A 25,126-nucleotide genomic window follows, 5' to 3' on the forward strand; every position below is an offset into this window, starting at 1 on the left:
ACGGGCTCTAGCTTGATCCACAATGGCCTGAGCATCGTTTAGCACATGGTCGTCTCTGGGTGGGTTAGGTTGACAGGGCGGATCATCGTTAAGAGGCAGGTTATGATGTTGCTCATTGCTGGAAACCGCTGACGATTCAATGCATTGGCTATAGCTTCGACTTAGGCGGGGAGTGATGACCCACAAGTATGGGGGATCAATTGTAGCCTTTTCAATAAGTAAGAGTGTCGAACCCAATGAGGAGTGATAAGTCTCCAACGTATCTATTTTTTCTCACGCTTTTCCTCTCGTTTTGGACTCTAATTTGCATGATTTGAATGAAACTAACCCCGGACTGACGCTGTTTTCAGCAGAACTACCATCGTGTTGTTTTTGTGCAGAAATAAAAGTTCTAGGAATGGAACAAAACTTTGTGAGGATTTTTTATATCAATAATAAGAATTTCTAGAGCCAAGACCTGCAGGAGAGGGGCACCTGGGTGGGCACAACCCACCAAGGCGCGCCCCCCTTTCCTGGCGCGCCCAGGTGGGTTGTCCCCACCTGGTGGCCCCGCAGACCTCAACCCTGGCACTATAAATTCCTATTTTCAGAGAAAAAATCAGGGAGAAAGAATTATCGCGATAACGAGATGGAGCCGCCGCCAAGCCCTATTCTTCCTCGGGAGGGTAGATCTGGAGTCCGTTTGGGGCTCCGAAGAGGGGGATCCTCGTTCTTCATCATCACCAACCCTTCTCCATCAGCAATTCCTTGATGCTCCCCACCAGGAGTGAGTAATTCCTTCATAGGCTCGCTGGTCGGTGAGGAGTTGGATGAGATTCATCATGTAATCGAGTTAGTTTTGTTAGGGCTTGATCCCTAGTATCTGATACGTCTCCAACGTATCTATAATTTTTGATTGCTCCATGTTATATTATCTACTGTTTTGGACATTATTGGGCTTTATTATCCACTTTTATATTATTTTTAGGACTAAAATATTAACCGGAGGCCCAACCCAGAATTGTTGTTTTTGCCTATTTTAGGGTCTCGCAGAAAAGGATTATCAAACGGAGTCCAAACAGAATGAAACCTTCGGGAATGTGATTTTTGGAACGAACAAGATCCATGAGACTTGGACCATACGTCAAGCAACCAACAGGGAAGCCACGAGGTAGGTGGGCGCGCCTAGCCCCCCAAGCGCGCCCTCCACCCTCATGGGCCCCCTGTTGCTCCACCGACGTACTTCTTCCTCCTATATATACCTATGTACCCCCAAACGATCAGAGACGGAGCCAAAAACCTAATTCCACTGCCGCAACCTTTGTTATCCACGAGATCCCATCTTGGGGCCTGTTCCGGAGCTCCACCGGAGGGGGCATCCATCACGGAGGGCTTCTACATCAACACCATAGCCTCTCCGATGAAGTGTGAGTAGTTTACCTCAGACCTTCGGGTCCATAGTTATTAGCTAGATGGCTTCTTCTCTCTTTTTGGATCTCAATACAATGTTCTCCCCCTCTCTTGTGGAGATCTATTCGATGTAATCTTCTTTTTGCGGTGTGTTTGTTCAGACCGATGAATTGTGGGTTTATGAACAAGATTATCTATGAACAATATTTGAATCTTCTCTGAATTCTTTTATGTATGATTGGTTATCTTTGCAAGTCTCTTCGAATTATAAGTTTGGTTTGGCCTACTATATTGATCTTTCTTGCAATGGGAGAAGTGCTTAGCTTTGGGTTCAATCTTGCGGTGTCCTTTCCCAGTGACAGTAGGGGAAGCAAGGCACGTATTGTATTGTTGCCATCGAGGATAACAAGATGGGGGGTTTTATCATATTGCATGAATTTATCCCTCTACATCATGTCATCTTGCTTAAGGCGTTACTCTGTTTTCATGAACTTAATACTCTAGATGCATGCTGGATAGCAGTCGATGAGTGGAGTAATAGTAGTGGAAGCTGGCAGGAGTCGGTCTACTTGTCTCGGACGTGATGCCTATATACATGATCATACCTAGATATTCTCATAACTATGCTCAATTATGTCAATTGCTCAACAGTAATTCGTTCACCCACCGTAAAATACTTATGCTATTGAGAGAAGCCACTAGTGAAACCTGTGGGCCCCGGGTCTATCTTCATCATATTAATCTTCCAATACTTAGTTATTTCCTTTGCTTTTTTACTTTGCTTTTATTTTACTTTGAATCTTTATCACCATAATACCAAAAATATTATCCTATCATATCTACCAGATCTCACTCTCGTAAGTGGCCATGAAGGGATTGACAACCCCTTATCTCGTTGGTTGCGAGGAGTTATTTGTTTTGTGCAGGTACGAGGGACTCGCGCGTAGCCTCCTACTGGATTGATACCTTGGTTCTCAAAACTAAGGGAAATACTTACGCTACTTTGTTGCATCATCCTTTCCTCTTCAAGGAAATCCAACGCAGTGCTCAAGAGGTAGCAAGAAGATTTCTGGTGCCGTTGCCGGGGAGGTTCGCGCAAGTCAAGATTTGACTCCCGACAACGAGCCATTTCTGGTGCCATTGCCGGGGAGTCTACGCAAAATTCAACATACCAAGTACCCATCACAAACCCTTATCTCCCGCATTACATTATTTGCCATTTGCCTCTCGTTTTCCTCTCCCCCACTTCACCCTTGCCATTTTATTCGCCCTCTCTCTCTCTCTATCCTCCCTCTCTTTCTCTATTTCCTCTTTTTGCCCGTTTCTTGTTTGCTTGTGTGTTGGATTGCTTGCTTGTCATGATGGCTCAAGATAACACTAAATTGTGTGACTTTACCAATACCAACAACAACGATTTTATTAGCAGTCCAATTTCTCCTCTTACCGATGCTGAATCTTGCGAAATTAATGCTCCCTGAAAGATCCGTTTTCTGGCCTTCCTAGTGAAGATGCCGCTACCCATCTAAATAGCTTCGTTGATTTGTGTGATATGCAAAAGAAGAAAGATGTGGACAATGATATTGTTAAATTGAAGCTATTTCCTTTTTCGCTTAGATATCGTGCTAAATCTTGGTTTTCATCTTTGCCTAAAAATAGTATTGATTCTTGGAACAAGTGCAAAGATGCTTTTATCTCTAAGTATTTTCCTCCCGCTAAGATCATCTCTCTTAGAAACAATATTATGAATTTTAAGCAACTTGATCATGAACATGTTGCACAAACTTGGGAGAGGATGAAATTAATGATACATAATTGCCCTACTCATGGTTTGAATTTGTGGATGATTATACAAAAATTTTATGCCTGATTGAATTTTGCTTCTAGAAATCTTTTAGATTCGGCCGCGGGAGGAACTTTTATGGAAATCACTTTAGGATAAGCTACTAAACTCCTAGATAATATTATGGTTAATTATTATCAATGGCACACTGAAATATCTACTAATAAAAAAGTGCATGCGATAGAAGAAATTAATGTTTTGAATGGAAAGATGGATGAACTAATGAAATTATTTGCTAGTAAGAGTGTTTCTTCTGATCCTAATGATATGCCCTTGTCTACTTTGATTGAGAATAATAATGAATCTATGGATGTGAATTTTGTTGGTAGGAATAATTTTGGTAACAACGCGTATAGAGGAAACTTTAATCCTAGGCCTTATCCTAACAATCCCTCTAATAATTATGGAAATTCCTACAACAACTCTTACGGAAATTTCAATAAGATGCCCTCTGAATTTGAGAATAGTGTTTAAGGAATTTATGAATTTGCAAAAGAATTTCAATGCTTTCCTTGAAGAGAAATTGCTTAAAGTTGTTGATTCTTTAAAGCTTAGATCTATTCCTCCTAAGCATGATATCAATGAGTCTCTCAAAGCCATGAGCATTTCCATTGATGAGTGCAAAGAAAGAACCGCTAGGATGCGTGCTAAGAAAGATGCCTTTATAAGAGCGTGTTCTTCTAATTCCTATGAAAATAAAGATGCAGATCTAAAAGTTATTGATGTGTCCCCTATTAAATCTTTGTTTTGCAATATGAATCTTGATAATGATGGGACTGAATATGATCCACCTTTACCTAGAAGGCGTTCCAAAAATTCGGAGTTTTTAGATCTTGATGCTAAATTTGATGAAAGTGGGATTGAAGAAATCAAAACCCTAGATGTTGCTAGACCCACTATTTTGTATTTCAAGGAATTTAATTATGAAAATTGCTCTTTGATTGATAGTATTTCCTAGTTGCAATCCGTGCTAAATTCTCCTCATGCTTATAGTCAAAATAAAGCATTTACTAAACATATCATTGATGCCTTGATGCAATCTTATGAAGAAAAACTCGAGTTGGAAATTTCTATCCCTAGAAAACTTTATGATGAGTGGGAACCAACTATTAAAATTAAGATTAAAGATCATGAGTTCTATGCTTTATGTGATTTGGGTGCTAGTGTTTCCACGATTCCAAAGACTTTGCGTGATTTGTTAGGTCTCCGTGATTTTGATGATTTATCTTTAAACTTGCACCTTGCGGATTCCACTATTAAGAAACTGATGGGAAGAATCAATGATGTTCTTATTGTTGCAAATAGGAAGTATGTGACCATATATTTTATTGTTCTTGACATAGATTGTAATCCTTCATGTCCTATTATTCTTGGTAGACCTTTCCTTAGAACGATTGGTGCAATTATTGATATGAAAGAAGGAAATATTAGATTCCAATATCCGTTAAGGAAAGGCATGGAATACTTTCCTAGAAAGAAAATTAAATTACCTTATTAATCTATTATGAGAGCCACTTATGGATTGCCTACCAAATATGGCAATACCTAGATCTATCCTTGCTTTTTATGACTAGCTAGGGGCGCTAAACGATAGCGCTTATTGAGAGGCAACCCAATTTTATTTTTATTCCTTGCTTTTTGCTCCTGTTTAGTAATAAATAATTTATCTAGCCTCTGCTTTGGTTGTGTTTTTTTGTGTTTAATTAGTGTTTGTGCCAAGTAGAACCGTTGGGAAGACTTGGGGAAAGTCTTGTTATCTTGCTGTAAAAAACAGAAACTTTAGCGCTCACGAGAACTGCTGCCATTTCTATTTGGAAAGTGATATTTAGTTAATTATTTTTGCATATGATTAATAGATAAATTCCTCACGTCCAGCAATTTTTTTAAGAATTTTTGGGGTTCCAGATATTGTGCTAGCTACACATTACTACAGACTGTTCTGTTTTTGACAGATTCTGTTTTTCGTGTGTTGTTTGCTTATTTTGATGAATCTATGGCCATAAAAATAGTTTATAAACCATAGAGAAGTTGGATTACAGTAGGTTTAACACCAATACAAATAAAGAATGAGTTCATTACAGTAGCTTGAAGTGGTCTTTTGTTTTCTTTCGCTAACAGAGCTCACGAGATTTTCTACTTTAAGTTTTGTGTTGTGAACTTTTCAAGTTTTGGGTAAAGATTTGATGGATTATGGAACAAGGAGTGGCAAGAGCCTAAGCTTGGGGATGCCCATGGCACCCCCAAGATAATCTAAGGACACCTAAAAGCCAAATCTTGGGGATGCCCCGGAAGGCATCCCCTCTTTTGTCTACTTCTATCGGTAACTTTACTTGGAGCTATATTTTTATTCACCACATGATATGTGTTTTGCTTGGAGCGTCTTGTATGATTTGAGTCTTTGATTTTTAGTTTACCACAATCATCCTTGCTGTACACACCTTTTGAGAGAGCCATACATGATTTGTAATTTGTTAGAATACTCTATGTGCTTCACTTATATCTTTTGAGTTATATAGTTTTCCTCTAGTACTTCACTTATATTTTTTAGAGAACGGTGGTGGATTTGTTTTATAGAAACTATTGACCTCCTATGCTTCACTTAGATTATTTTGAGAGTCTTAAATAGAATGGTAATTTGCTCAAATAATCCTAATATGCTTGGTATTCAAGAATAGTAAAAACTTTCTTATGAGTGTGTTGAATACTATGAGAAGTTTGATGCTTGATAATTGTTTTGAGATATGAAGATGGTGATATTAAAGTTGTGCTAGTTTAGTAGTTGTGAATTTGAGAAATACTTGTGTTAAAGTTTGTGATTCCCGTAGCATGCACGTATGGTGAACCGTTATGTGATGAAGTCAGAGGATAATTTATTTTTTGATTGTCTTCCTTATGAGTGGCGGTCGGGGACGAGCGATGGTCTTTTCCTACCAATCTATCCCCCTAGGAGCATGCGCGCAATACTTTGCTTTGATAACTTGTTGATTTTTGCAATAAGTATATGAGTTCTTTATGACTAATGTTGACTCCATGTATTATACGCACTTTTCTTCCTTCCACCATTACTAGCCTCTCTAATACCGCGCACCTTTCGCCGGTATCATACACCCACCATATACCTTCCTCAAAACAGCCACCATACCTACCTATTATGGAATTTCCATAGCCATTCCGAGATATATTGCCATGCAACTTTCCACCGTTCTGTTTATTATGACACGCTCCATCATTGTCATATTTCTTAGCATGATCATGTAGTTGACATCGTATTTGTGGCAAAGCCACCATTCATAATTCTTTCATACATATCACTCTTGATTCATTGCATATCCCGGTACACCGCCGGAGGCATTCATGTAGAGTCATATTTTGTTCTAAGTGTCGAGTTGTAATTATTGAGTTGTAAGAAAATACAAGTGTAATGATCATCATTATTAGAGCATTGTCCCAGTGAGGAAAGGATGATGGAGACTATGATTCCCCCACAAGTCGGGATGAGACTCCGGACGAAAAAATAAAAAAAGAAGAAAAGAGGCCATAAAAAAAGAGAAAAGGCCCAAATAAAAAAAAATAAAAAAATGAGAGAAAAAGAAAGAAGGGACAATATTACTATCCTTTTTACCACACTTGTCCTTCAAAGTAGCACCATGATATTCATGATAGAGAGTCTCTCATTTCGTCACTTTCATATACTAGTGGGAATTTTTCATTGTAGAACTTGGCTTCTATATTCCAATGATGGGCTTCCTCAAAATGCCCTAGGTCTTCATGAGCAAGCAAGTTGGATGCACACCCACTTAGTTTCTTTTGTTGAGCTTTCATATACTTATAGCTCTAGTGCATCTGTTGCATGGCAATCCCTACTCACTCACATTGATATCTATTGATGGGCATCTCCATAGCCCATTGATACGCCTAGTTCATGTGAGACTATCTTCTCCCTTTTTTGTCTTCTCCACAACCACCATTCTATTCCACATATAGTGCTATATCCATGGCTCACGCTCATGTATTGCGTGAAGATTGAAAAAGTTTGAGAATGTCAAAAGTATGAAACAATTGCTTGGCTTGTCATCGGGGTTGTGCATGATTTAAATACTTTGTGTGGTGAAGATAGAGCATAGCCAAACTATATGATTTTATAGGGATAACTTCCTTTGGCCATGTTATTTTGAGAAGACATGATTGATTTGTTAGTTTGCTTGAAGTATTATTATTTTTATGTCAATATTAAACTTTTATCTTGAACCTTTCGGATCTGAATATTCATACCACAATTAAGAAGAATTACATTAAAATTATGCCAAGTAGCACTTCGCATTAAAAATTATCTTTTTTATCATTTACCTACTCCAGGACGAGCAAGAATTAAGCTTGGGGATGCTTGATACGTCTCCAACATATCTATAATTTTTGATTGCTCCATGCTATATTATCTATTGTTTTGGACATTATTGGGCTTTATTATCCACTTTTATATTATTTTTGGGACTAACCTATTAACTGGAGGCCCAACCCAGAATTGTTGTTTTTGCCTATTTTAGGGTTTCGCAGAAAAGGAATATCAAACGGAATGAAACCTTCGGGGACGTGATTTTTGGAACGAACAAGATCCAGGAGCCTTGGACCCTACGTCAAGTAACCAACAGGGAAGCCACGATGTAGGGGGCACGCCTCCCCCCCCCCCCCAGGCGCTCCCTCCACCCTCGTGGGCCCCCTATTGCTCCACCGACGTACTTCTTCCTCCTATATATACCTATGTACCCCCAAACGATCAGAGACGGAGCCAAAAACCTAATTCCACCGCCGCAACCTTCTGTATCGACAAGATCCCATCTTGGGGCCTATTCTGGAGCTCCGTCGGAGGGGGCATCCATCACGGAGGGCTTCTACATCAACACCATAGCCTCTCAGATGAAGTGTCAGTAGTTTACCTCAGACCTTAGGGTCCATAGTTATTAGCTAGATGGCTTCTTCTCTCTTTTTGGATCTCAATACAATGTTCTCCCCCTCTCTTGTGGAGATCTATTCGATGTAATCTTCTTTTTGCAGTGTGTTTGTTGAGATCGATGTATTGGGGGTTTATGATCAAGATTATCTATGAACAATACTTGAATCTTCTCTGAATTCTTTTATGTATGATTAGTTATCTTTGCAAGTCTCTTCGAATTATCAGTTTGGTTTGGCCTACTAGATTGATCTTTCTTGCAATGGGAGAAGTGCTTAGCTTTGGGTTCAATCTTGCGGTGTCCTTTCCCAGTGATAGTAGGGGCAGCAAGGCACGCATTGTATTGTTGCCACCGAGGATAACAAGATGGTTTTTTTTATCATATTGCATGAATTTATCCCTCTACATCATGTCGTCTTGCTTAAGGCGTTACTCTATTTTCATGAACTTAATACTATAGATGCATGCTGGATAGCGGTCGATGAGTGGAGTAATAGTAGTAGATGCAGGCAGGAGTCGGTCTACTTGTCTCGGACGTGATGCCTATATACATGATCATACCTAGATATTCTCATAACTATGCTCAATTCTATCAATTGCTCAACAGTAATTAATTCACCCATCGTAAAATACTTATGCTCTTGAGAGAAGCCACTAGTGAAACCTATGGCCCCTGAGTCTATCTTCATCATATTAATCTTCCAATACTTAGTTATTTCCTTTGCTTTTTTTACTTTGCTTTTATTTTACTTCACATCTTTATCACAAAAATACCAAAAATATTATCCTATCATATCTATCAGATCTCACGCTCGTAAGTGGCCGTGAAGGGATTGACAACCCCTTATCGCGTTGGTTGCGAGGAGTTATTTGTTTTGTGCAGGTACGAGGGACTCGCGCATAGCCTCCTACTGGATTGATACCTTGGTTCTCAAAACTGAGGGAAATACTTACACTACTTTGCTGCATCATCCTTTCCTCTTCAAGGAAATCCAACGCAGTGCTCAAGAGGTAGCAGTATCCATTATGTTCTTAGACTAATGTTGCTTTGACTTTGCCATGCTTAATGCTTGACACTTTGGGCCCGGGTGCCATGATTTCATATCTGAACCATTTATGTTATCGTCATTATATCCATGTTCTAGATCCGATCTTGCAAGTTATAGTCACCTACTACGTGTTATGATCCGGCAACCCCGGAGTGACAACAACCGGGCCCACTCCCAGTGATGACCGTAGTTTTAGGAGTTCATGTATTCACTATGTGTTAATGCTTTGTTCCGGTTCTCTATTAAAGGGGGGCCTTAATATCCCTTAGTTTCCAATATGGACCTGATACGTCTCCAACATATCTATAATTTTCTATTGCTCCATGCTATTATATTATATGTTTTGGATGTTAATGGGCTTTATTTTACACTTTTATATCATTTTTGGGACTAACCTATTAACCGGAGGCCCAGCCCAAATTGTTGTTTTTTTGCCTATTTCAGTGTGTCACAGAAAACGAATTTCAAACGAAGCCCAAATGGAATGAAACCTTTGGGAACGTGATTTTCCCAACAAACGTGATCCAGGAGACTTGGAGTGGGTGTTAAGAAACAATCGAGGAGGCCACGAGGCAAGGGGCGCGCCTACCCCCTGGGCGCGCCCTCCACCCTCGTGGGCCCCTCGTTGCTCCACCGACCTACTTCTTCCTCCTATATAAGTCCACGTACTCCGCAAACATCCAGGAGAACCACAAAAACCTAATTCCACCGCCGCAACCTTCTATACCCGAGAGATCCCATCTTGGGGCCTTTTCCGGAGCTCCGCCGGAGGGGGCATTGATCACAGAGGGTCTCTAAATCAACTCCATGGCCTCTCCGGTGATGTGTGAGTAGTTTACTTCAGACCTTTGGGTCCATAGCTAGTAGCTAGATGAATTATTCTCTCTCTTTGGATCTCAATACAAAGTTCTCCTCGATTCTCTTGGAGATCTATTCATTGTAATCTTCTTTTGCGATGTGTTTGTCGAGATCCGATGAATTGTGGGTTTATGATCTAGATTATCTATGAACAATGTTTGATTCTTCTCTGAATTCTTTTATGTATGATTGGTTTATCTTTGCAAGTCTCTTTGATTTATCAGTTTGGTTTGGCCTACTAGATTGATCTTTCTTGCAATGGGAGAAGTGCTTAGCTTTGGGTTCAATCTTACGGTGGTCGATCCCAGTGACAGTAGGGGAAACGACACGTATTTTATTGTTGCCATCGAGGATAAAAAGATGGGGTTTATGTCATATTTCATGAGTTTATCCCTCTACATCATGTCATCTTGCTTAAGGCGTTACTCTATTCTTATGAACTTAATACTCTAGATGCATGCTGGATAGCGGTCAAAGTGTGGAGTAATAGTAGTAGATGCAGAATCGTTTCGGTCTACTTGTCGCGGACGTGATGCCTATATACATGATCATGCCTAGATATTCTCATAATTATTCGCTTTTCTATCAATTTATCGATGGTAATTTGTTCACCCACCGTAATACTTATGCTATCTTGAGAGAAGCCACTAGTGAAACCTATGGCCCCCGGGTCTATTTTCCATCATACTAGTTTCCAATATATTTTATTTTACAATCTTTACTTTCAATCTATATCAAAAAATACCAAAAATATTTATCTTATTATTATTATCTCTATCAGATCTCACTCTAGCAAGTGGTCGTGAAGGGATTGACAATCCCTTTATCGCGTTGGTTGTGAGGTTCTTATTTGTTTGTGTAGGTACGGGGTGACTCGTGCGTGGTCTCCTACTGGATTGATACATTGGTTATCAAAACTGAGGGAAATACTTACGCTGCTTTACTGCATCACCCTTTCCTCTTCAAGGGAAAACCAACACAGTGCTCAAGAGGTAGCAGGACCCCGCTGCCACGGGAGGGTAGGACAAAAGATGGCATGCAAGTTCTTTTAATAAAGCATGTATGACTATTTACGGAATACATGCCTACATTATATCGATGAACTGGAGCTAGTGCTGTATCGCCCTAGGTTATAACTGTCACATGATGAATATCATCCAACAAGTCACCGATCCAATGCCTACGAATTTTCCATATTTTTTCTGCTAAGTAATCACTGCTATCATCACTGTTACACTTGCTACAAAATTACTGCTATCACTGTTACTGTTACTATTGCTGCTGCTACTACTATCAAAACTATCAAACTACTTTGCTACTGATCACTTTGCTGTAGATAATTAATCTCCAGGTGTGGTTGAATTGACAACTCAGCTGCTAATACCTTCAAATATTCTTTGGCCCCCCTTGGGTCGAATCTATAAATTTGGTTGAATACTCTATCCTCGAAAACTGTTGTGATCCCCTATACTTGTGGGTTTTCAAGACCTTTTTTTGGCGCCGTTGCCGGGGAGCATAGCTATATTTTTTGAGTCACTTGGTATTATTATCATATTATCAATATGAAGAATCTGAAGGATGCTAAGACTAAGATATTTTCCTCAAGGACGATGGGAGGTAAGGAACTACCATCCAGTTCTGCTTTAGATTCACCTTCTGTTATGAGTAAACTTGCAACACCACCACATGCTATCAATTCTGATATGTCGCAAGTTATTGATGATGCTACCTCTACTATGAATGATGCTTATGATGATGCTAGTACCTTGCTTGATAATGATGATGTGCCACTTGGTGAATTTCTTGATAAACAAATTGCTAGAGTTATACAACATGATGTTGTTGAATCTGATGATGAGCTTGAAACTAAAACTCCTGAAACACCTACTAGAACTAGCCCTCCTAGATATGAATTGCCTAAGGTACCGGAAGGTTATGTTATGAGTGAAGAAACAACTAGAAACATTCTTTCTTGCAATGATAGAGATGATCTAGAGAAATTATTACACAAGTATAAAGAAAAATCTCTGAATGCTAGAATGAAGTGTGATCCTAAGTTTGCTACTTCACCTATCTTTATTGATGATAAGGATTATGAATTCTCTGTCGACCCAGAGTTAGTTACTTTGGTTGAATCTCATCATTTCCATGGTTATGAAACTGAAACTGTTGTGGCACATCTTACTAAGTTGAATGATATAGCTACCCTTTTTACTCATGACGAGAAAACCCGCTACTACTTTATTCTCGAATTATTTCCTTTCTCATTAAAGGGTGATGCTAAAGCTTGGTACAATACTCTTGCTCCTAGTTGTGTGCGTAGTCCCCAGGATATGATTTATTACTTCTCTGAAAAATATTTTCTTGCTCATAAGAAACAAGCTGCCTTACAGGAAATATTTAACTTTTCTCAAACTAAAGAAGAGAGTCTCCCACAAGCTTGGGGGAGGCTTTGCCAGTTACTTAATGGTTTGCCTGATCATCCTCTTAAGAAAAATGAAATACTTGATATCTTCTATAATGGACTAATCGATGCTTCTAGGGACTTCCTAGATAGTTGTGTTGGTTTTGTTTTCAGGGAACAAACTGTTGGACAAGCTCAGGAATTATTGAATAACATATTGAAAAATTATGATGATTGGACTATTCCTGAACCACCAGCCAAACCCACTCAAGAAGAGGGGTATATTATATCTCAGTCCTGAAGATATGCAAGAGGCAAAGAAATCTATGAAGGAAAAAGGTATTAAAGCTGAGGATGTTAAAAATTTACCTCCTATTGAAGAAATACATGGGCTTAATACACCACCACTGCCTAAGGTGGCAGAGGTAAATTCTCTTATGAAGTTCAATGATAATGATAATTCTCACAATATGCATCCTAGCCAATGCCTTTATGAGTTTGAAACTACATTAGAAAACAAGATCACTTCAATGCAAATGTTATGAAACAATTGAAATATAATTATGATATGATTGCTCGCTTAGTGACTTATTATTTAGAGTGTCGAATGATGTTAGAGGTGTTGGAAAACATGCTTCTATGGTTCAAACTCAATTAGAAGAAGTTGCTAAATCTCAAAGAGAATTGCTTGATGAAATGAATCATAATATGCATGACTTTGCTGTTAGAGTTGCAACTAGAGGAGGTAAAATGACTCAGGAACCACTTTATCCTGAGGGACACCCTAAAAGAATTGAACAAGATTCACAAAGAGTTAACACTAGTGCATCTAGTTCTTCTAGAAAGAAAAAGAACAAGAAAAATGATAGGACTTTGCATGCTCCTAGTGAACCTGAAATAGAGAAACCTACTGATAATGATAATGAAATTTCTATCTCTGATGTTGAAACTCAATTTGGAAACGAACACTCACCTACTGATATTGAAAAGGTCAATGATGGGGTTCATGAAGACTCTCAACCAACCAATGATAAAGAACCAGACAATGATGTTGAGATAGAACCACCTGTTGATCTTGATAACCCACAAGCTAAAAATAAAAGATATGATAGAAGAGACTTTGTGGCTAGAAAACACGGTAAAGAAAGAGAACCGTGGGTTCAAAAACCTATGCATTTTCCACCTAAGTCAACTAAAAAGAATGATGATGAAGAATTTGAACGCTTTGCTGAAATGTTGAGGCCAGTCTTTTTGCGTACTCGCTTGACTGATATCTTGAAAATGCCTCCTTATGCAAAGTATATGGAAGACATCATCACAAATAAGAGAAAAATACCGGAAGCTGAAATCTCCACTATGCTTGCTAATTACACTTTCAAAGATGGAGTACCTAAAAACTTGGAGATCCAGGAATACCAACTATACCTTGCACTATCCAAAAGAATTATGTGAAAACTGTTTTGTGTGATTTAGGAGTTGGTGTTAGTGTTATGCCTTTCTCTTTATATAAAAGACTTGACTTGAATAAACTCACACCTACTGAAATATCATTGCAAATGGCTGATAAATCAACTGCCATACCTATCGGTATCTATGAGGATGTGCCCGTTGTTGTTGCTAATGTTACTATTTTGACTAACTGTGTTATACTTGAGATGCCCGAGGACGACAACATGTCGATTATCCTTGGTAGACCATTCTTGAATACTGCAGGGGCTGTTATTGATTGCAATAAAAGCAAGATCACTTTTAATATTAATGGCAATGAGCATATGGTGCACTTTCTGAAGAAACAATTCCAAGTGAATGGTATTAATGTTATTGAAAAATCTCCGACAATCACTATTGGAAGTTTCAAATACCTCTACCTACTGTCAAAAAGAAATATGAAACACTTATTGTTGGGGAAATGCATATCCCCATTGAGGTAACTTAGTGATTTACGAAAGTTCTTCAGTTTCATGCTAATCGAAAGTGGTTGTTAATAAGAGTTGATCAACCTTATTAATGGATCATTTTTGAACAGTTTCATGCTAATCGAAAGTGGTTGTTAATTTAGTAAGCACTACCTTTTGTCCCTACCTTTTGTTTTCTTTTTAATTAGTTAAATAAAATGAAATGCCATTATTTTGTCTGTTTTTTGAATTTCCCGTGCAATAAAAAATGAGCCAAAAATAAAAGTTCTTAGAATGCCCTGAAAATTTTTGCACGATTTTTTTCTGAATATTTAAGAATTTTTGGTGCAAATAATACCAGAGGGAGGTGCACCGGGTGAGCACAACCCACCTGGGCGAGCTAGTACCCGCAGGCGCGCCCTGGTGGGTTGTGGTCCCCACGTGGGCCCTCTCACTTATCTCTTTATACCACATCATCACCTACCTCCAGAAAAAAAAATCTCCATTGCTCTCTCTCTCTTGTGTTCTTGAGCTCAAACCCGCAGGTTTCGATCCCTTTGCTCAAAGCTCCGTTTCCAAAACTGTTTGGGGGGATTGTTGCTTGGTATGTGACTCCACCGTTTTTCCAATTAGTTTTTGTTTTAGTGTTTTATATTTTGAATAATTAGCTACTCTTGGTGCTGCTGTAGATGTGCTTGCATGTTGAATTCTTAGTGTTCTAAGTAGCTTGAATGCTTGCTATGGCCTCTATTTATCCCTATGAGTAGTTGCTATCAATCTTATAAAGTTTTGTTGACAAATTTTTGCCACCCCAAATTTTTTATTTTCAGAAAATTGTACGCGGACATGATGAACCTATTTGGAAGGAGTTCTTCGAGGAGACGATCCTCGAGGAGAAAATTGTACACGGACATGATGAACCTATTTGGAAGGAGTTCTTCAAGGAGACGATCATCGGGGGCATCTTCTAGTGATAGTTCTTCTTGCCGTTCTTATGTTGAACCAAGTGAAAGTTCCACATGAAGTGTCGCTACCAAAACATGCTTATGGCCTTGCGATGAGTATATGATGCGAGTGGGCATTAAAGAGGAATTTGAGCATTAAGTTTACAGTGCCGGTCTCGGTCCCTACCTCTCAAATAAGTGTGAACAACACCAACTTCTCACTGAATCATTTGTCAAAGGATTTAAATATTTTCCGCGTGAGTCTAGAGTGTCGTTTATGCTTTATGATAATCCATTTACTATTCCACTAGAGAATTTTGCTTACCATTGCAAACTTCCATTTTGGGGTTCGCTTGATGAGCCATCAACGACTGAGTTTGAGTCTTTCTTGACTAGCCTTTATTACGGTGAAAATAGGGGAGTGAGACAAGGAAGAATAAAGAGCATTCACTTTCCCGCAATTCAGTACTTTGCATTATTTAACGGGAAATGCATAGTAGGCAAGCAAGACTGTAGCATACTTTGTGCAACAGACTTGAGCCTCATTCACATTGCTCTCACTGGTGAAACGAATTATAACCTTGGAGCTATTGTTGCATGTAGGCTTCAGCATAATGCTAACAATGACTGGTTCAATGGTGGAATTTACGCCACGCGTTTAGCACAAGGGCTGGGCATTTTCACCTTTGCCCTTTGATCCTATCCTACCCATGCAGTATTTAGATTTTGACACCTTAAAAGAGCATAAGATTCTCAAGGGAAAAGTTGATAACTTCACTTATAATCTTTTGTTTAACCAAACATCTGTTGTGGACACATATTTGCCTGTGCCTGCTCTTTTTGACTATAACAACAAGGGAAGATATTTTGTTCTTGAGAGAGAGGCCCGAGCTCATAACACAGGAGTCGTGGCGGCATGGCGTGCTGAGGCATCCGCACCGAGAGCCTCTGTGAGCTACCACGCCGACTACTACCCTCCAGGCTACTCACCGATTACCAACTTAGGCCAAAAGCCTAAGCTTGGGGGAGTACGTGTTTCTCACTGTCGGTGTCAAAAACCGGCGGATCTCGGGTAGGGGGTCCCGAACTGTGCGTCTAAGGTGGATGGTAATAGGAGGCAGGAGACACGATGTTTTACCCAGGTTTGGGCCCTCTTGATGGAGGTAAAACCCTACGTCCTGCTTGATTTATTCTTGATGATATGGGTGTTACAAGAGTAGATCTACCACGAGATCGAAGAGGCTAAACCCTAGAAGCTAGCCTATGGTATGATTGTATGTTGTCCTACGAACTAAAACCTTCCGGTTTATATAGACACCCGAAAGGGCTAGGGTTACACAAGGTTGGTTACAAAGGAGGAGATATACATATCCGTATTGCCTAGCTTGCCTTCCACGCCAAGTAGAGTCCCATTCGGACACGAGACGAAGTCTTTAATATTGTATCTTCATAGTCTAACAGTCCGGCCAAAGGATATAGTCCGGCTATCCGGAGACCCCCTAATCCAGGACTCCCTCAGTAGCCCCTGAACCAGACTTCAATGACGATGAGTCTGGCGTGCAGTATTGTCTTCGGCATTGCAAGGCGGGTTCCTCCTCCGAATACATCACAGAAGAATTTGAATACAAGGATAGTGTCTGACCCTGCAAAATAAGTTCCACACACCACCGTAGAGAGAATAATATTTCCATAAATCTAATCTGCTGACACCTTTTGGCAACATGACATTATGCCATGGCCCGGTAATTATTCGAACCGTTTCCTTTAACTAGCCCCGCACATAACGCGAGGCAGTTTCTTGACACGTCTTGTCGAAGCAGAGATCGTGTTCCCCTTATTACGGGATTCTTATCAATACAGACATGGGTAACCCAACCGTGCCTTGGACTCCTAAATTTTAGGCAAGTCCCAAACGGCCACGGGGAGGACGCTTGATATTCACCCTCTTTATAAAGGGACGAAGCTTTTACTTTTTTCCTCCCGTGCTCAATCGAATCCTTCCCCCGCCTCGAGTTCTAACACCCAAAGCCTAGGTCAGGTGCTTCGGACCTTCAATCACGTCCGGATCCAGCATTCAAGGCCGGTGGATGCCCTCCTCCGTCACGGAAGAGGATATCAAGAAATTGAGGGAGGCAAGGTACCTGCCCGCCGAAGTCTCACATTGGCTGCCCGCTCGAGGGCAGGTCGTCCCTACTCCTGAACCCAACGAAGACGTCGTGTTCATCTGCCACTTCCTCCGAGGACTAGGCCTCTCTCTGGATCCCTTCATAAGGGGTTTGATGTTCTATTACGAGCTTGATTTCCACGATCTAGCCCCGGATTTCTTTCGGCACATCTCGGCATTTATTGTCGTATGTGAGGCCTTCCTCCGCATTACCCCTCACTTCGGTCTGTGGCTCAAGACCTTTGATGTGAAGCCAAAGACAGTCGAGGGACAGTACGCAGCGTGCGGAGGCACATTAATAAGCAAGATTGCAGGAGCTCCATGGCCAAAAGGTTCCTTTCCAGAGGTGTCCGGATTATGGCAACGGGAGTGGTTCTACATCACCGCTCCCAGAAGTGCCAAGTGGGTAGCTTCCCCCGCCTTTTGCTCGGGCCCTCCACTACAACTGATGTCATGGATTAGCAGGGGGCTGAGCTGGGGTCCAGCGAAGGATGTGCCCATATTGCAGAGCTGCATCCGGGATCTCTTCGAGGGAGATTTTAATTTGGTTATGGTAATGCAAGTCATGCTGGTTCGTCGAGTCCAGCCTTGCAAACGCCGGCCCCTTCGCTTGTGGGAATTCAACCCAGAAGGACCGCGCGCTATTCAGAATTTCCTCGGCCTAATGCACGAGGAGATGTATAAATCATTCTTCGGACCTCAAATAGAGTGTCCGGATACTACCGAGCACGTGGGCCTGAGCAGCAACCGCACTGCCGACCAGGTAAGTAATCCTCTAGCCGAACACCCCGTCTTTCATTTATCATGATGTCATTCTGAGAAATCGCCCTTCGACCAGGACTGGCTAACGAAGGCAAAGATGATTCAGTGTTCGGCCCCCCTTCCCGAGGGTTTGGACAATCCGGTACTGGAAAAGATGCTCGAGCTAGCACCTTGCTCGGAGCCCTCAAAGGAAGATAAAGGGGAGAATAATGAGGGCGAAAGTGGGCCCCCATCGCTACCAATTCCAACCGAGGGAATGAGCGCCTCCATGAGGGAGGATAACCAAGGGGAAGATTCTGACCTTCTCTCGCTCCGTGGAAGGAAGAGGACTGCCTCTGAACATCCGGAAACCAAGGCTTCCAAATGGGAGAAGAAGTCTCCAATAGAGGGTCCTGCCTTGGGGGGTGCTCTTGCCGCACAAAGTCTGCGCGGGGATCAGCCCTCGAACGAGTCGTAAGTGATCAAACAATACTTAATAGTAAAGATATTCTACCTTACTTCCGAGGAAAATAACCGAAGCGTTTGTCATGCATTTCGGATATTAGCCCTTCTCAATAGAGCTCGTCTTTAGGGGACCTTCTTCCGGAGATGATGTAGAGAGAAACGCCTCCCCCGGACTCACCCGCTCAAGAAGCGGGTGACCTTGAAGTGTTGTCACGGAGGGCCTCTCCGAATCCGGTTAGGCCTGAAGATAATCCTGTAGTCGCCCGAAGTCCCTAGCATCCGGCTCTTAATGAGGGCGAACAAGAGAGTCCGGCGCCATCAGGTATGCGGTCGGATGCACTGAGGGATCTGTTGAAGCGAGCGACCATCTCGGAAGAACACCGTACGTTAATGAGTACGGTGATGGAAAGGATTTCGTCCGCCGAAAGCGGGTTGCATGACGCCTTTATGTGTCTACTAACGGGCTTTGAGGTACGTAAAATGATATACCTTTGTAATAGTACTGCACATTTTTAGGTGCGCCCTATGTAGATAGTAGCCCCTGAGACTCTGGTTGTCACCGAGAACAGCGGCAAGCAGAGGATCGTAGTCCCAGGTAATAACCATACCGCTTTAATGTGCAGGTAGTGGAAGCTCCGGTGGCTAGCCAGGCTCATGAGTTTGCCGAACTAAAGCGGCAACTGGATGCGGCGGATGCCGACATCGAGCTTGTTAACAAGAGGCTTGACGATGCACAGGGTAAGTGATATTTTCTGGTGAATGTCACATAGTAAGAGCAGCGTGATGCCAGTATCTTTAACATTTTGTGACTGCAGATGGAGCTGCCACCGTGGAAACCCTTCGGGCGGAACTTGCCCGAGCCAAAGAACAAGCAAGAAGGAGTAATGCGGCTGCTTTGAAGGCGGCCGAAGAGTTAAGAGCCGAGAAGGCCACGCATTGCGAGAGCAAAGAGAAGATGGCAAAGATGGCCGTAAAGTTAAAAGACACTACCGACCGTTGCCAGTTCCTTGAAGAAGAAAACCGAGCGAAGGCAACAGACCTTGAAAAGGCCACGATGGCGACCAAAGACACCCGCTCTGCCATGAGAGCGAAGAAGGAGGAGCTGCGTGAAGCCGGTGATATTGTGTCTGGGAAGCCCTTTTTGCTGCAGAGGAAGTTCGGAGATCCGCGGTATGCCCCTCTGGATCGGCTGTGGAGTTCGGAAGACGGATATCTGGATTTGACGGCGAGTGCTGTCGATGCGGCCGAATACTTCTGAGATCAAACAGATCGTGAAGTGGACAAGCTATTCTGGTCGCAGTTTAACGTTCTAGAGCGTCCACTTCCACTAACTGATCAACTTGCCGAATGGGCCGAACTCAATAGATTGTCCGGCCTCGCCATGAGGTCCGTCGTGGATCATCTGTGGCCGGAAAAGCCGAAGCCGAACAGCTATTTCAGCTTAGTGCAGCAGTTCCTTGGTGCAGTGCCGCGCATCAATGCGATGAAGAGGTCGGCGTGCATAGAAGGCTCGCGGATGGCCCTTGCTCGTGTCAAAGCATACTGGGCGGAGATGGACGCTATCACTGTTGCGGCGCAGGGTTCGGCCATAGGCCGAGTTGCTGCCGAGCACTATTTTGAAGAAGTTCTTGAGGGTGCTCGTTTGATAGAGGCCCAGTGCTCGAAGAATATTATGTTTGAGTGACATGTATTCCCATTGTAAAAACAATGTTTTATTAAATTTATCAAGGCTGTGTTTATACTTTTGCCCGAAAGTATTGTGATGCCTCATGTGCGGCCGTTTATGTATACATGTGTATAACCTGAAAGATTGCAGTCGTCGGCTTCAGCCCCCACGCATATTGTCGGAGTAAATGACCACGGGTAGCCTAGCTGGCTCCCCCTGGCCCTTCTGAAGAAATTACGAGCTGATCCGGCCCTCAAGAATCCAAGACGTGGGGCCGCCTTCCCCTGGCCGGCTATCCCCCAGGCCGACTATTGGAAGGCGGCCCGACTTTAGCCCTCATGAAGAAAGCCGCCGGAGGGCCGGCTCCGAGAAGCCGGCCACGAGAAGGCCGACTCCAAGAGGCCGGCTCCCACCAAGCGGTCAAGATCGTACCCTCGAAGTCTGCATTCACATAACGGCGATGTGACGGGGCGTGGCTACAGTAAAGCCTGCCACCCCCGAATCCCCGAGCACGCTTGGCACAGTGCGCCGTACGGAGTGGCCATGACCCGTCCGGCGCGGCACTGTTTCCATGTTGACCCTGATGTCACCCACGATGGGCCACCAACGTGGCCCACGGGCGGTGGGCCCCTTCAGGCAGAGAGACGCCCGAAGGCGGCCAGGCCTCCCCCAGTCGGCCCAAGACGGGGCCGGCTCCCCGCAGCCGGCTTGCTTCCCCCCTCGAAGGAGACGCCCCATTAAGGAGACAAGACGCGGTAAGGCTACAGTGATCGCCCGCCGGACGGCGGCACTGTAGCCACGCTTACCTTGACGAAGCCCTCGTCATCAGGTTGAGGCAACAGTAACCAGCCACCGACAAGACCCTTGGCAGTGGGGCCTGCCTGTTGACCAAGGAGTTGGCAGCCTGCGGGACCCACCAGCCGGCGGGCCCCAGCAGTCGGCACAGAAGCCGGCGAGCGTAGTCACAGACGGCTAGGGCCCGTGCCCAGCCGGATTACCATTGTACCCCCGGGGGGTGGGCCTATATAAACCCCTCGGGGCACCCATGCAAAGGGTGCATCTGTGCTAGTTTTAGATACCATATAGGGAGGAGAAGAGAGCGAGTCGTGCCCTTCTTCCTCCTCTCACAAAACAGCTCAAGGAGCATCTTGTAGCCACTTGTTCATCTAGTGATCATGCGGAGACCCCGCAGAGCAGCAGTAGGGGTGTTATCTCCATGGAGAGCCCCGAAGCTGGGTAAGATTCGCCGGTGTGCATGTCCTCGCCTCATCCCGCTTCCAGGCACCGGTGACGTCTTACTGGCTCCCACAATGATAAGCCACCCGTTGGCATATGTCTCACCTACCACCCGACATTTGGCGCCCACCGTGGGGCCAGGTGCACCGTCGTCCGGAGACCTGTTCTGGACGGGAACCCTCTTCCTCCCCAGCGAGCGTAGCTAGCCCGGCACGCCCGATGGTGCTTGCCACGACGCGCTGCAAGGCGTCGCCAACGTCTGTGCGGCAAGCGGCCTCGCCGATCTCCTTGGCAAGACCTTCATCTCCGACAAGCTCGCCTCCAATGCGGGCACCGACCACCTCGTCAACCTCCTCGGCCAGCTCCACGTCTCCAGCGAGCCTGTTGTGGACTTGGAGTCTGTTGGCTCCACCGATCCGATGCTTGTCGACTCCGACACGGCCTCGCTCGACGCTTTCCCCACCGACGTCATGATCTACAACGACCCGCTTCCCCGAGACGATGGCTGTGACGGTGCCACCATCGAGGTGATGGTCATCAGCCACGGCGGCGCTTCTGGCGAAAACGCCCTCAGCGCCTCGCATGTGGCGGTCCACTACTTGTCCATCCCCCTCCCGGCCGATGCCGACGCCGAAGCGCTGGAGGTTCGCCGCCTCGCCCTCCTCGCGGAGAGCCGGAAGTTGGCCTCCATGAGACGCCCCACTGAGGCCCACAAGCGCGAAGTCGACCGTGCCGCCTTTGGCACGCCGCCCCCAGGTGGACCAAGCCGAGCCGGCGTTGTCAGACAGCGCGGCGCCGCCGTCGCCGACATGCTAGGAGTCGACCGCCCACTCTACGCCACTCCACTCGAGAACCTGCGCGCTGCCCAGGCGGCCGTAGACGAGCTAGACGGACTGGGGGCCAAAGAACTCCCACACATGACCAGACGCATCCAGCAGCTAATCGATGCAGCCGCGCAACGGCACGAAGTCGACGCCCGCGCGGAAAGCCCTCCCCCGCGCCGAGAGCACGGCGCGACGTCCCGGACGCCGTCTGCGGGTAAAACCCGCGCGCGACACGAGAAAGAGTCGGCTACCAGCCGAAGCCGAGCCCGGGTCTCCATCGAGCGAGACACAGAAGGCCATCCCCGAGCCATGGAGCAGTGGGGCAGCCCGCCTCCGCCTCCGCCTCGTGGGGAGAGATATCCCACCCCACCGCATGTCGCGCACCCGACTCTCAGCGGCCGACTAGGTCGCCGCGAAGGAGTCGGCGAGAATGACGCCCGCCATCGGATCGACCGCCTAGCGCGATCCCTCGCGCTAGAAGAAGAAGATGATGTCGGCCCGCCTTGCTTCGGCCCCCACATCCACGACGAGCCTTTCCCCAAAGGGTTCTCGCTCCCAAGAGACACGCCCAAGTACAACGGCTCCGTGAAGCCGGAAGATTGGTTGATCGACTACTCCACAGCGGTTCGCATAGCAAACGGCAACAGGCGCGTTGCCGTGAAGTATGTGCCCCTCATGCTACAAGGCACGGTGCGGACCTTGCTCAACAGCCTCAAGCCATACAGCATCAACAGCTGGCTAGACTTCACAAAAGCCTTCGTCCGCAACTTCACCAGCACCTACAAGCGGGCTCCCAAGCCCAGACAGCTCTCCTTGTGCGTACAAGGCCCCGCCGAATCCACTCGCGACTACCTCACGCGTTGGGCCGAGCTTCGCAACTCTTGCAAAGGGGTGCACGAGGTGCAGGCCATAGAATACTTCACTGCCGGGTGCCGAGAAGGCACCCTCCTCAAGCACAAGCTCCTCTGCGACGAGCCGACTACCCTCGACGAGCTTCTGGTCATAGCGGACAAGTACGCCACCGCCGACTCCTCGATGAAGACTGAACTCCGGGTAGACGCGTCCGGGAAGGTACTCAACCCGGCGCCCAAGACGCCGTCTGGGGACTCCGGCCGACGCCCGCACCAGAACGACCACAAGCACAAGGGCCCTGTACCGCCCTCCACCAGTCGGCAGGTGGCCACAGTCGAAGACGAGCAGCCCGAAGGGCGGCCCGCACCCAAGAAGCAGAAGGGTGGCAGGCCGGCTTGGCAGCCGGCCTTCTCCTACGAGCAAACTCTCGACGCCCCATGCAAGTTCCACATCGGCGCGAAGCCGTCCAATCACACCACCCGGAAGTGCCACTGGCTCACCCGAATCTCTAAAGGCGAAGGGCTCGCGCCGCCTCCGCCTGCTGGTCCGCCGCCTCCGGCTCCGCGGCAGCCGGCCTCTCGGCCAGCAGTCGGAGCCGTGCACGACGAGTTCCCCGACGAGCATGCCACCTATGTCGTCTTTACAAGCCAGCCCGAAGACCGGCGCAGCAGACGCCGAGAGCACCAGGAAGTCAACGCGATCGCTACCAACCCCTCCGAGCACATGCACTGGTCAGAAAAGCCTATCAGCTAGAGCCGGGCCGACCACCCACAGGTGATGCCATCTCCCGGCTCTTATGAGTTGGTTTTGGATGCCACCTTGCAACGGACAGACGTGCCGCCCGCTTCTCCCGCGTGCTGATAGACGGCGGGAGTAGCATCAACATCCTGTACCATGACACCCTGGAGAAGCTGAACGTCAAGACGAAGCAACTCATGCCTACTCAGACTGTGTTCCATGGCATTGTACCTGGCCTGCCCTACACCCCCATTGGCAAGATCAAGATTGATGTTCTCTTTGGGGACAAGGATCATTTCCGCCGGGAAGCAGTCTGGTTTGAAGTGGTGGACCTGGAGAGCCCCTACCATGCACTGCTTGGCCGTCCTGCCTTGGCCAGGTTCATGGTTGTTCCCCACTATGCTTACCTCAAGATGAAGATGCCGAGCACCAAGGGCATCATCACCATAGCCGGCGATTACAAGAAGTCCTCCGAGTGCGCAGCAGCCAGCAGCCGGCTAGCCGAGTCCCTTGTGATTGCCGAAGAAAAGAAGATGTTGGACCGAGTCGTGGCCATGGCAGGCAAACAGCCGGCCCTGTCCCCTGGTCCCAAGGAGTGTGATGCCCAAGGATCTTTCCAGCCGGCCAAGGAGACAAAGAAGATACCTCTTGAACCCGAGCACCCAGAAAGGTTTGCCGTCATCAGAGCAAACCTAAACAGCAAATAGGAAGGCGAGCTCGCCGATTTCCTCCGTGAGAATCGGGATATCTTTGCATGGTCCCCTAAGGACATGCCGGGTGTTCCGAAGGAATTCGCCGAGCACAAGCTACACGTCCGAGAAGGCACAAAACTAGTCAAACAACCCCTCCGCCGACTGTCGGAGGAGAAAAGAAGGATTGTAGGGGAAGAGATAGCCCGGCTTCTGGCAGCCGGCTTCATTGTGGAGGTTTTCTTTCCAGAGTGGCTCGCCAACCCGGTCCTCGTGCTGAAGAAGAACAACAAGTGGCGCATGTGCATAGACTACACGAGCCTCAACAAGGCCTGCCCCAAAGATCCCTTTGGCCTGCCAAGGATTGATCAAGTGATAGACTCCACGGCCGGATGCGAGCTGTTGAGTTTCTTGGATGCTTACT

Source organism: Triticum urartu, chromosome 3, assembly GCF_003073215.2.
Source record: "Triticum urartu cultivar G1812 chromosome 3, Tu2.1, whole genome shotgun sequence".
Lineage (NCBI taxonomy): Eukaryota > Viridiplantae > Streptophyta > Magnoliopsida > Poales > Poaceae > Triticum > Triticum urartu.